Source organism: Grammomys surdaster, unplaced genomic scaffold (genome assembly GCF_004785775.1).
Source record: "Grammomys surdaster isolate TR1022 unplaced genomic scaffold, NIH_TR_1.0 1164, whole genome shotgun sequence".
NCBI classification, from domain to species: Eukaryota; Metazoa; Chordata; class Mammalia; order Rodentia; family Muridae; genus Grammomys; species Grammomys surdaster.
In genome coordinates, this window is record NW_021605583.1 from 1,952,884 (window position 1) to 1,963,232 (window position 10,349).

The following is a 10,349-nucleotide window of genomic DNA, read 5'->3' on the forward strand; positions in this document are numbered from 1 at the left end:
CCAGGATGATCTGAGTCTGTATGTTCCATTTCCTTGAGCCAGCCAAGGCAGTAAAAATTAGCTGTATTTATTACTCTTGCTTTTAACTCTACAGCAAGCTAAAGGTGATTTTGAGTGACTCAAAACTTAGGATTAGTATTTGAGAAAGAAGCTAGCTAACTATTTTTTTTCAAGGTTTATGCCCCCAGATGTGTCTGTGTGAGTAAATGCTATGTGTATGAAGGTGCCATTAATGGCCAGAAGGGGTCGTCAGATCCTTTGGAGCTGGAGTTACAGGCGATTGTGAGCCCCGCAGTGTGAGTGCTGGGAACTGAACTGGGGTCCTCTGCAAGAACAGGAAGTATTCTGAACTGCTAAGCGGTCTCTCCAGCCCCTTACCTGTATTCTTGCTTGTGGTTTCCACTTAGGCTTTGCTAACCTGGGGCCATAAAGGCTCCACTAATCGTACTGACTACCATCAGTTTCCCTCTAGCGTTGTGACCAGCTTTGGGCCCCAGATGCTCTTCTGGTTCTCTTTTTTTCCTAGCTTTTCTGAGAGCTATAGTTTTAAATGACTCTTTACATAAACCAAGCCAGTCTTGAACTCACAGAGCTCCACCTGCCTCTACCTCCTCAGAGTTGGAATCAAAGGCGTGCGTCACCACATCTGACCTAGCTCATTTTTAGCTGAGTAGAGACAAGCAGTTTTGAGGGTCACCCCCTGAGATGATGTCACTGAAAGTTGTGAGTTGCTTGTTTGGGACTCGGCCTCCTCTCTCATCTCCCTAACGCCTTGCCTACCCCACCTTTATTACTGTTGAGCTTCACCCATGCCAGTCGTACTGTTATCTCTCACTTCTTTTCCTCATACACTTACTGAACCCACACGCAATGATGAAGACACAGAGATCCTACATGACTTAGAGACACAGAGGAGAGAACTGGTGGCCAGAGATGAGACTCCATAGCTGGGCGCTGAGGACACGAGAGCCTAGAGTCTCCAAGAATACTCAGAGTACCCCTTAGCCTATGAAGTCGACCACCTACTGTGTGTCATGCATGAGCCTGGGTATGGCAGTTAAATAAGTCACAGGCTTATTTACCTGACCCATAGGCTAGCCTAGGAACCAATAAAACTAACATTGAAAAGTGAAATTACAATGACACAGAAGTATAGGAGAGGAGGGGAAGAGTTGATTCGTCTGCCCAGAGAGCCCAGAGAGGGTTTCTCAAAAGAGGAGACATTTGGACTGAGTTTTGAGAGAGAGAGATTGAGAGAGAGAGAGAGATTGAGAGAGAGAGAGAGAGAGAGAGAGAGAGAGAGAGAGAGAGGTGGTAACTACAGAAAAGGGTATTTCAAGTAGTCCCAGATGATGTCTATGGAACTGAAAGATATAATTCTTTTTTCCACAAATGCAATGAGACAACCAGAAGAAAAAATAGAATCAAGTCTTGCAAAGTCCTGAAGACTTGTAGCAATCTGGAAGGTGTTACTCAAAAGATCCACTGCTCAGCGAGTGCTATGCATTTTAACTGGCTGGAATCCCATCCCCTTCACCTCAGCTCTGTGGTAGCCTTAAGGACCAATATCCCACAGACACAATGTACAGCCACAGGAAGGGAGAACACAGACTTGTAGCCCTAAACAACTTTCTCAGAGAGCTTACTTGACCTGCCTGATGGGTATCTGGCAGAAAGCATTTGCCGTGCTGCCTTCATCCAATCTAACTTGAAGCTTGACCTGTTTCAATCATTTTTGTTGTTTTTTACTTAAAGGCATAAGGGAGAGGCAGATGTTAGAGCTTCTGGCTGTCTGAGGTAGTGGACAACAGTTGATCGCAATAAACTATATTAAAGCTCTCAATGAAGAATCTGGGGATGAGATGCTTCTAGGACATTGAAGAGCTCTAATGTATTCCGGAACTCCAGAAAGCCATGTAAGGTGCTGAGACCTGTGCACGTGTCCAGAAAAGGATGGCATAAGAAAGCTTTTGAGCTCTTACTCTGGTGACCCTCAAGACTCTACACAAGCAGGAATGGCTAAGTAGAACTGTAACTTCCTGAGAATATTCCAGGCACCTCTGCAGAAACTAGGATACTTCCTGTTTCCAAGAACCAAGAAAGTCTCTGTCCAATCAATCATTAGCTGAACACTAAACAGAGACTTTAGTGGTCACGTGACAGAAAATACAGCCTTATAAAACCGGATCTGAAAAGTCACTCACCAAACAAGCAACAGCAAGAACAAAGTCTAAAGACAGAGAAGACTTCAGAGTTCCTGTGGCATATCAGGTGAAATCCAGTTTTTGAAGTTGGTGTGGCAGTTTGAATGAAAATGGCCCCCATATGCTCATAGGGAGTGACACTATTTGAAAGGATTAGGACATGTGGCCTTGTTGGAGTAGGTATGGCCTTGTTGGAGTGGGTGTGGCCTTGTTGGAGAAAGTGTGTCACTGGGAGTAGGCTCCAAGGTTTCAAAAGCTCAAGTCAAGCTCAGTTTTGCCCTCTCTTCCTGTCGCCTGCCAATCCAGATGTAGAACTCACAGTTGCTTCTCCAGCACAGGTCTGCCTGTGAACTACCACCCTTCCCTCAGTGATGATAATGGACTAAACCTCAGAACAAATAAGCTAGCCCCAATTAAATATTTTTCTTTATAGGACTTGCATGGTCATGGTGTCTCTTCACAGCAGTAAGACTCTAACTAAGACTGCCAGAGAGATGGCAAAACAGTTAGAAGCACATAACGCCCTTCCAGAGAACCTAAGTTTAGCTTATAATACACGTCATGTAACTCACAACCACCCATAATCCCAGCTTCACTGGATCCAACACCCTCTTCTGGCCTCTTCAGATCCACACACAGACACATACACAGAATTAAAAATAAATCAAATCTTTTTTTAAAAAAAGATAAATAAGATAAAAATTAAATCCAGTTTTCAACAACAAAGTATGAGTCACTTGAGGAAATTAGAAAATAAGACACATATACAGAGGGGGGACATCAATCACTAGAAACTGTCCCTGACAAACTCAGACACTCAAAACCCTGTGGATTCTGTAAAGGGATCTGCTCCCTTTCTGATGTGACCTGGATGGTCCTCAAGGAAGACAAAGAGATGGATAAAAGATAATAGATAAAGGAAGTGTTAAAAGAACTTAGCCTGTTACACATGTGAACTCACACTGGCTGAAACTGTATACACAAGACCTGCACAAGATCAAGCTAGCCAAAATCCCAGAACAGTCAAAGAGAGAGGCTCATGGCAGTTGCTGGCTACTGAAGAAAGAAGAGTAAATTTTCTTCATGAATTGAGCCCCTGAAAGTCTATTCATGTTCCAGTAGATGGTCCTATACCAATACACATACAGGCAGCACTAAATAGTGTAAAGAAATTTTAATCCAGCAACATGATTTCTCTGGCAAGGGATCACATCCAAAGATATGATTCAGCTGGAATGTAATACCTCTGGATTACAGTATGAACTGGCTGGAATACAGACATGCCTTTAGTACACACTTAACAATAAAGGTGAGGTTAGTTTGTAGAAGGAAACAGCCATGTTTGAAAGTGACATCTAATTGAGGAGCAGACAAAATGATGAATCAGAGAAAGATTTGACAGAATGAGTCAGAGATAGGATATACCCAACTAACGTGTGAACAGCAGAAGAAAGGCTACTTAAGAACAGGGAGAGAGGAGCTGGAGAAATGGATCAGTGGTTAAAAGCACTGACTACTCTTCTGTAGGTCTTGAGTTCAATTCCCAGCAACCACATGGTAGCTTACAACCATCTGAAGTGGGATCCAATGCCGTTTTATGGTGTGTCTGAAGACAGCTACAGTGGACTCATATACATTAAATAAATAAACAAATAAATAAATAAATACTTTTTTAAAAAGAACAGAGAGAGAAAAAAAGAAATGGGGGGAGGGGCGGGTAGTGTGCGGTGTGTGTTACATGTTATGGCAGTTTTACCAGGACAGTTCTACAGAGACAGGTCTCAGAGAGAGGAAGACAGAATGAACCAGAGAATGAGAAGGAGCCAGAAGATTAGAATATGTTGCCAATGTTAGCATGAGGCCAGGCACAGCAACTCAGGCAGAAGTTGGGAAAAGCTAGTTTGAGTCAGTCAACTTGGAAGATTAGATTGTACAGAGGCTAGAAGCTGTCAGGCCTAGGCCTAGGTTAGTTAGAACAGAGAAGGAAATACTCCAGGCTCACCCAAGCTGTATGTTTATATAGCTTGGGTAAGGCTCTCATCTCTTCTTCTGAGGAAATAAAAGTAGCATTTACAACTAGTTTTAAGAAAGAGAGATGAAGTTGAGAGGGGAAAGTAGGAGGGTAGAAGGTGAATTGAATGAGAGGAAATGTGTGATATATTTAATTAAAACACATTGCGGGGGTTGCCATTGCTCCAACTGAAGGAGGGCCTCCAGCACGCTGGATCAATAAACCTCTTGCTTTTGCACCAAAAAACAAAACAAAACAAAACAAAACACATTATGTGCACGCATGAAATTCTCAATTAAAAAAATGAAAGAGTGGCTGGATATGGTGGTGCACGCCTTTAATCCCAGCACTCAGGAGTCAGGGACAGGTGGATCTTTATAAATTCAAGGCCAGCCTGATCTACATAGTGAGTTCCCAAGATAGCCAAGGCTCTATAGAGAGAGCCTATCTCAAAAAAACAAAAGTTTGTTCCAATCAAACTATGCCCCAGCTCACTCTGACTGCAGGTGACCAGGATATCCAGCCATCTTTACCTTGCTGTCATCTGTCACTGTGGGTGGGCTCAGGCTCCTGTCTACTCCTCTTTGAGTCTGTTAACTTAGCTCTTGTCCCGTTCCGTTTTCTTCTGCCTTTCCACATGGCTTCATTTTCAAGAAGGCTGAGGATGGATGGCTTGTGCGCTTAGAACAAAGAACTCATGTCACTTTTACATGAATCTTTAATAGCCAGCATCCTCTGCAAGCCAGCCTCAAGCTCTGTTCATGCCTATTGCCATCGGGCACTCTATAATACCATTTTTGATATTAATAAAAACCTTGGATTTGTGTATGTGAGAGAAAATGGGAATGTTGAAACTGGGTCTCAGTTCTAGCCAAGTCTGGCCTCAAACTTTTGATCTTCCTGCATCTGCCTCCTAAGTGTTAGGACTACAGGGATGTACCATCCTGCCTAGAAAATCTTGGATTCTGATAATGATATTTCACAGCGATTGCTATACATGGTCAAATTAGTAACCTCTGTAATGAAAGTAAACAGAAGTCAGTGAAGACTCCAAAATCATGTCTAAAACAAAGTACAGAGCTAGAGAGATAGCTCAGTGGTTAATTGTCCTGAATGTTCTTCCATAGGACCTGGGTTTGGTTCCCAGCACCCATGTGGCATCTCACAACTGTTCCAGGGGATTTTCTGCCCTCTTCTAGCCTCTGTGGGCACTGTACTCACATGGTATGTATACACATACATGCAGGCAAAATATTCACATAAAATTAAAGAAACTCTTAATCCATCCAGAGATAGGTTAGAGCATGGCAGAAATAAGTACATTTCACCCAGTTGCGGAGACAATACACACACACACACACACACTAGTTGGAACAACCTGAGAGGTGACATAAAAAAGGTGGGGTTAGGGGTAGCAGCCCTGAGTTCAACAATGTCATGCTGAGACATGGTGTGAGGTGACTCCATTGACACTCTAACCCTAAGAACAGTCCATAGTAAAGGTTCCTGTACTTGACTCTAAAGGGTGGCACAACTAACCAGGTCCTGAAGGAACAGCTCAGAAGGCTGGCTCTGACAGAAGGACAGGCTCTGGGAAAGTTAGTATGTTTGGAATGCTACATCCATTGTGTTATAAGGGACGTCTGACTGCCAATAGGACAATTGGTGCACACAGAAAAGTAGAGTAAAGCAGGTCTACTCCTGAACTTTCCAGAGCAGACTATATCTGCTTGAACCCTGTCATTAACCTAGCCTTGGCTCTCCCACACACACACACAGATCCCCCAAAAAAAGATGAGGCTATCTGGTTTGGTCTTTTCTCACTCGGTTGTGATCAGCACAGGGTGCCTTCCTCTAATGGTGAGAGCTGGAATCAAATAAGGAGACTATTGTTAAAACACCATCTCCAGTATGCAACTAAAGCCTTCAAATCATAGACCTTCAGGACAGGGGCCCTGTCTGTGCTTTCAGTCTGATGATTCTGAGCATATGTCGTCTCAACTAACTTCTTAGTCATTTTAGCCCCATGAAACAGCAGCAGGAATGGAGGAAGAAAAAGTTGTGTCATTAACAAGCCATTACTTGTCAAATCCCACAATAAATGTCTATCCGTGGTACAAGGCATGGGAAATCTGTCTCTCTGTCTCTGTGTCTCTGCCTCTGCCTGTCTCTCTCTATCTCTCCATACATATATACATATGGACACACCTTTGTGGAGTTGGTTCTCTCCTTCCACCTTTACATGGGTTAAACATATCAAATTCAGGTCACCAAGCTTGCTTGGCAAGTGCCTTTACCCACTGTGTCATCTCATCATCATGTCTGATGGCTCACAGGTGGCTCTCAGATATCAGAGAGGCTGAGACAGGAGAATCACAACTTCAAGGTCAGTCTGGGCTACAGGGTGAATTCAATGCCAGCCTAAACAATGTAGAGAGACCCTATTCCAAAATAAAAAGTGAGAAGAGAGAACTATAGCTTAGTGTTTGGGTGCTTACCTAGAATGCATTAAAGGGTCTGTCAACATACATATGTGGATAATACATAAACAAGCACACACACACACACACACACACACACACAACTTCAAGTCAAAAGAGTAGACTCCATCTGGAAGGTCATTAGTCAGAATGATGAGAGAGTATGTTCTAGAGGACCTTGTGCTGTTAGTATTTTACTCAGACCACCTACTGCTCCAGAATTACATGGCTCCACCAACCATGAGGAAACCATAAAAAAAATATAATCCTGCAGTCTGCTAAGAAGCACTAATAACTTCCATGGTAGATATTCAATAAATGTTTATTTAAAAAAAAACAGATGGGTGGAAAGTCCCTTGCAAGAGAGAGTCATTAAATTCACATTTACATTCCAATGACAATTTTGTTCCCCTGGGATGAGAAAGTAATAAAAACAAGAGCTGTCATCCAGTTGGTACATCAGTTAGGGATTCTCACTGGCTCTTGTCCCTCTCCAAGAGCCCGAGTCTGGAGAGAGGCAACCCAGTGGCTTGAGTTCCCTGGAGTTATATTCCAGTTGGAGTCAGTGGTGTGGCTGTGCGTTGGGACAGTGACAGGACATCAGGCCTGATGAGGCCAGCTCTGACCTCTTACAGAGAAGATGCCACATCAAATGGACATTGTCTCTCTCATCACCTTTTCTGGTTTTCAGGTCATCACCTTAGCATTCAGAGCCAGTCTGGTTCACCCTGGCTGTTTCCCACACTGGGAGAATGCTTATCTCTAGGTTGAAGCAAGAGTGAGCCTAGAATATAAAAGTGAAGGAGACACTACCCAGCAGTGAACGAGCATTTGAATCCCTGAAGAATGACGGCACCTCAAATGATGAAACCATTTAACCTAACCACCTAACACACAACCCTCTGAATGAAGGACCAGAAGCGTGTGCTTCCACCCTGGTGATGCTGACAGGGCCTCAACCAAGTCCTGGCCCTGCTCCCACTGACGACTGCCCAGGTCTGCCAGGTCTATTTCTACACATGAACCTCCACTCATAGCTCTTAGAATGTGTGTTCCTTTTCCTCCTTTGCTCACTAGTGTCAAAAGCATCAAGGGCCCTTTTCAACTCCTCCAAATGGTCCCTGATCCCCAAAAAAGAGCATGAAGTCCTTCCCTTTCACCCAAATAGAAGTATCAAATTCTAATTCATATGGAATTCTTGGGTTTATAAAGAATGAAAATACTAAATCCAAGCTCTCTCCTTTCAGAAGGATAGAGGCCACCAAAGGTGGATAGCATACAAGCCCGGGGCCTCCTGCTTTCCTATCCAGAATCATTCCCCATGCCAACCCATGCAAATACTGTACGAGTCATATATTCACCCACAACCAGGCTCAGAAGGAAGGAATCCCACCTATAGACACTGGTCAGCACCCATGGACTCTTCACAGTGTTCACCACCTCTCCTTCCCTGACTGTGGATTCAAGGCTGGCTGTCACCTCGTGTTCCTGACTGCCTGGTCTGTGGAGTTCAGGCATATTTAGACAGCTTCCTCAATCATATCAGCTCCTCATGGAATCAATATGTCTCTACCTCAGTGTGCTCGTTCTCTTTGATGGAGAGGGGAAAGTTGGTTTTCCAGCTGATGTTGGTGAGACAGCATGATCCTGAGGGATGCAGGCTTGAGGATGTATGTTTTCTTTCTTCATGATGAAGATTGTGACTGGTTAATCTCTGTCAGCAACACATCCCTCATTCTTATCCAGCAGCCCACTGCATCCATAGTATCCTCCGGTCTCCTCTTACAGTTACCCCACCCCTTCTAAGCTCAGTATGGGAATCCCACTGTGGTTCATACAGCCCACCACACCACCGCCACACAACCTGATGAAGCTCAAACACACATCTCTTTCCCTCCAGACGTCTGGAGAGAAGTTTTCTTTAACAAAGAAAGAAATGATTCCCAGGTCTCATAAAAGAAAAGCTTTAATTAGTAAGAACTGGGGAAATGCTGGAAGGAGTTAATTCATTCTGCAGCATGATTGTGTGCAGACAGGCGGTGGAGACCCCCTGAGTGACTTCTGCCACCTTCCCTGCTTTGACTAGAAAGAACTGCATAAAAATGTACTTAGGAAGAAAACTCAGGTGGTTCTGTGGGGTAATCAGCTGCTCTTTTGTGAGCGGGCTGCATTCTGAGCATTGTATCCTGCTTTGTTTATCCTACAAGAAAAGAGTGCTCAATTAAGTGGGAAGAGCAAGTAGTCTCCTCAGAAGCGCTCTGAGAGGCCTGGATGTGACTCCCACACAGCCTTTTCTCCCTCAAGGGTGTCCTCTGCTTCCAGAAGTCCCATTGGGGGTGGGGGGGGAACAAACTTTGGGCCACCTCAGTTAGGCAGTATCTCAAATCTGCCCCCTTGTCCAGCCCTACAGCTATGCTAGCCACCCAGGAGCATCTTCACCGGGGTTACCATAACAACCGCCTACTGATCTATCTGTCGGGCCAGAGAGATGGCTCAGTGGGTAAAGACTCCCGCCACCCAATGTGATGACCAGAGTTCAATCTCCAGCACTGACATGTGTGGTGGAAGAAGAGGTCAGACTCTGACGTGAGTCAATTCTGACCTGTACAAATGCACGTACACATAACACACACACACACACACACACACACACACACGCACATACACAGACATGTGCACAAAATAATGTAATTGAAAAATTAAAAAGCAAATCTATCAATCTGAAATAAATAAAGATGGATGCTTCTCTTTCATGCCTTGCTGCCAAAGCAACATTGCCAAGAGCAAGTTTAAATGTATTCACCTTCCATGGATCCTCACGGCCGCCATAGCCTGGTGTCCATTCACCACCCACTCTTCATTCACTAAGCAGGTGTTTTGGGGTTTTTATCAAGCACCGTTCCAGACACATTATAGGAACAGTCAAGGCAAAGTCTGTCCTCAACGACTCATAATCTAGCTTGGGTAAGCTTACCATTCACATACATTCTCCAATATTCAAAAAGAAGATGCCCTTGACTGTCACAAAGGGTCATCTTTTGCCCCTACTTTTAACCTTGTCCCATAAACCAGCCATTTGTTTGTCCTTGAATAATCCTAGAAGAAGCCGCAGGACCATGCTTTTTTTTTTTTTTTGAGACAGGGTTTCTCTGTATAGCCCTGGCTGTCCTGGAACTCACTCTGTAGACCAGGCTGGCCTCGAGCTCAGAAATCTGCCTGCCTCTGCCTCCCAAGTGCTGGGATTAAAGACGTGAGCCACCACCGCCCAGCTAGGACCATGCTTCTACGGTTCCCTATTCTCGAATGCCTTTCTCCCTTTGACTATTTGAATCTATCATATTTAATGATGAAATACAATGTGCACACTAGGCATTAGTGTAAATACTGACTATACAGTGGTGGACAAAGCCAGACACAAGATCTCCGGCAGTAAAAGCTGTCCTCACAACGTGCAAGTCCTAACTGAAAGAGTGCTAAAAAGAGAGACGCAAGATGCTGATGAAAGCCTGGGCCACTGACATGACCAAGTCTGAAGATGGAGACTTCCTCAAGGGAGGCAAGAGAGAGTCTGGGATGGTAGCGTATGCTCCAGGCAAAGGCCACAGTCAAATTCCTGTGGCCAGAGAGAGTGGAACCTCCAAAGAACTGAAAGGA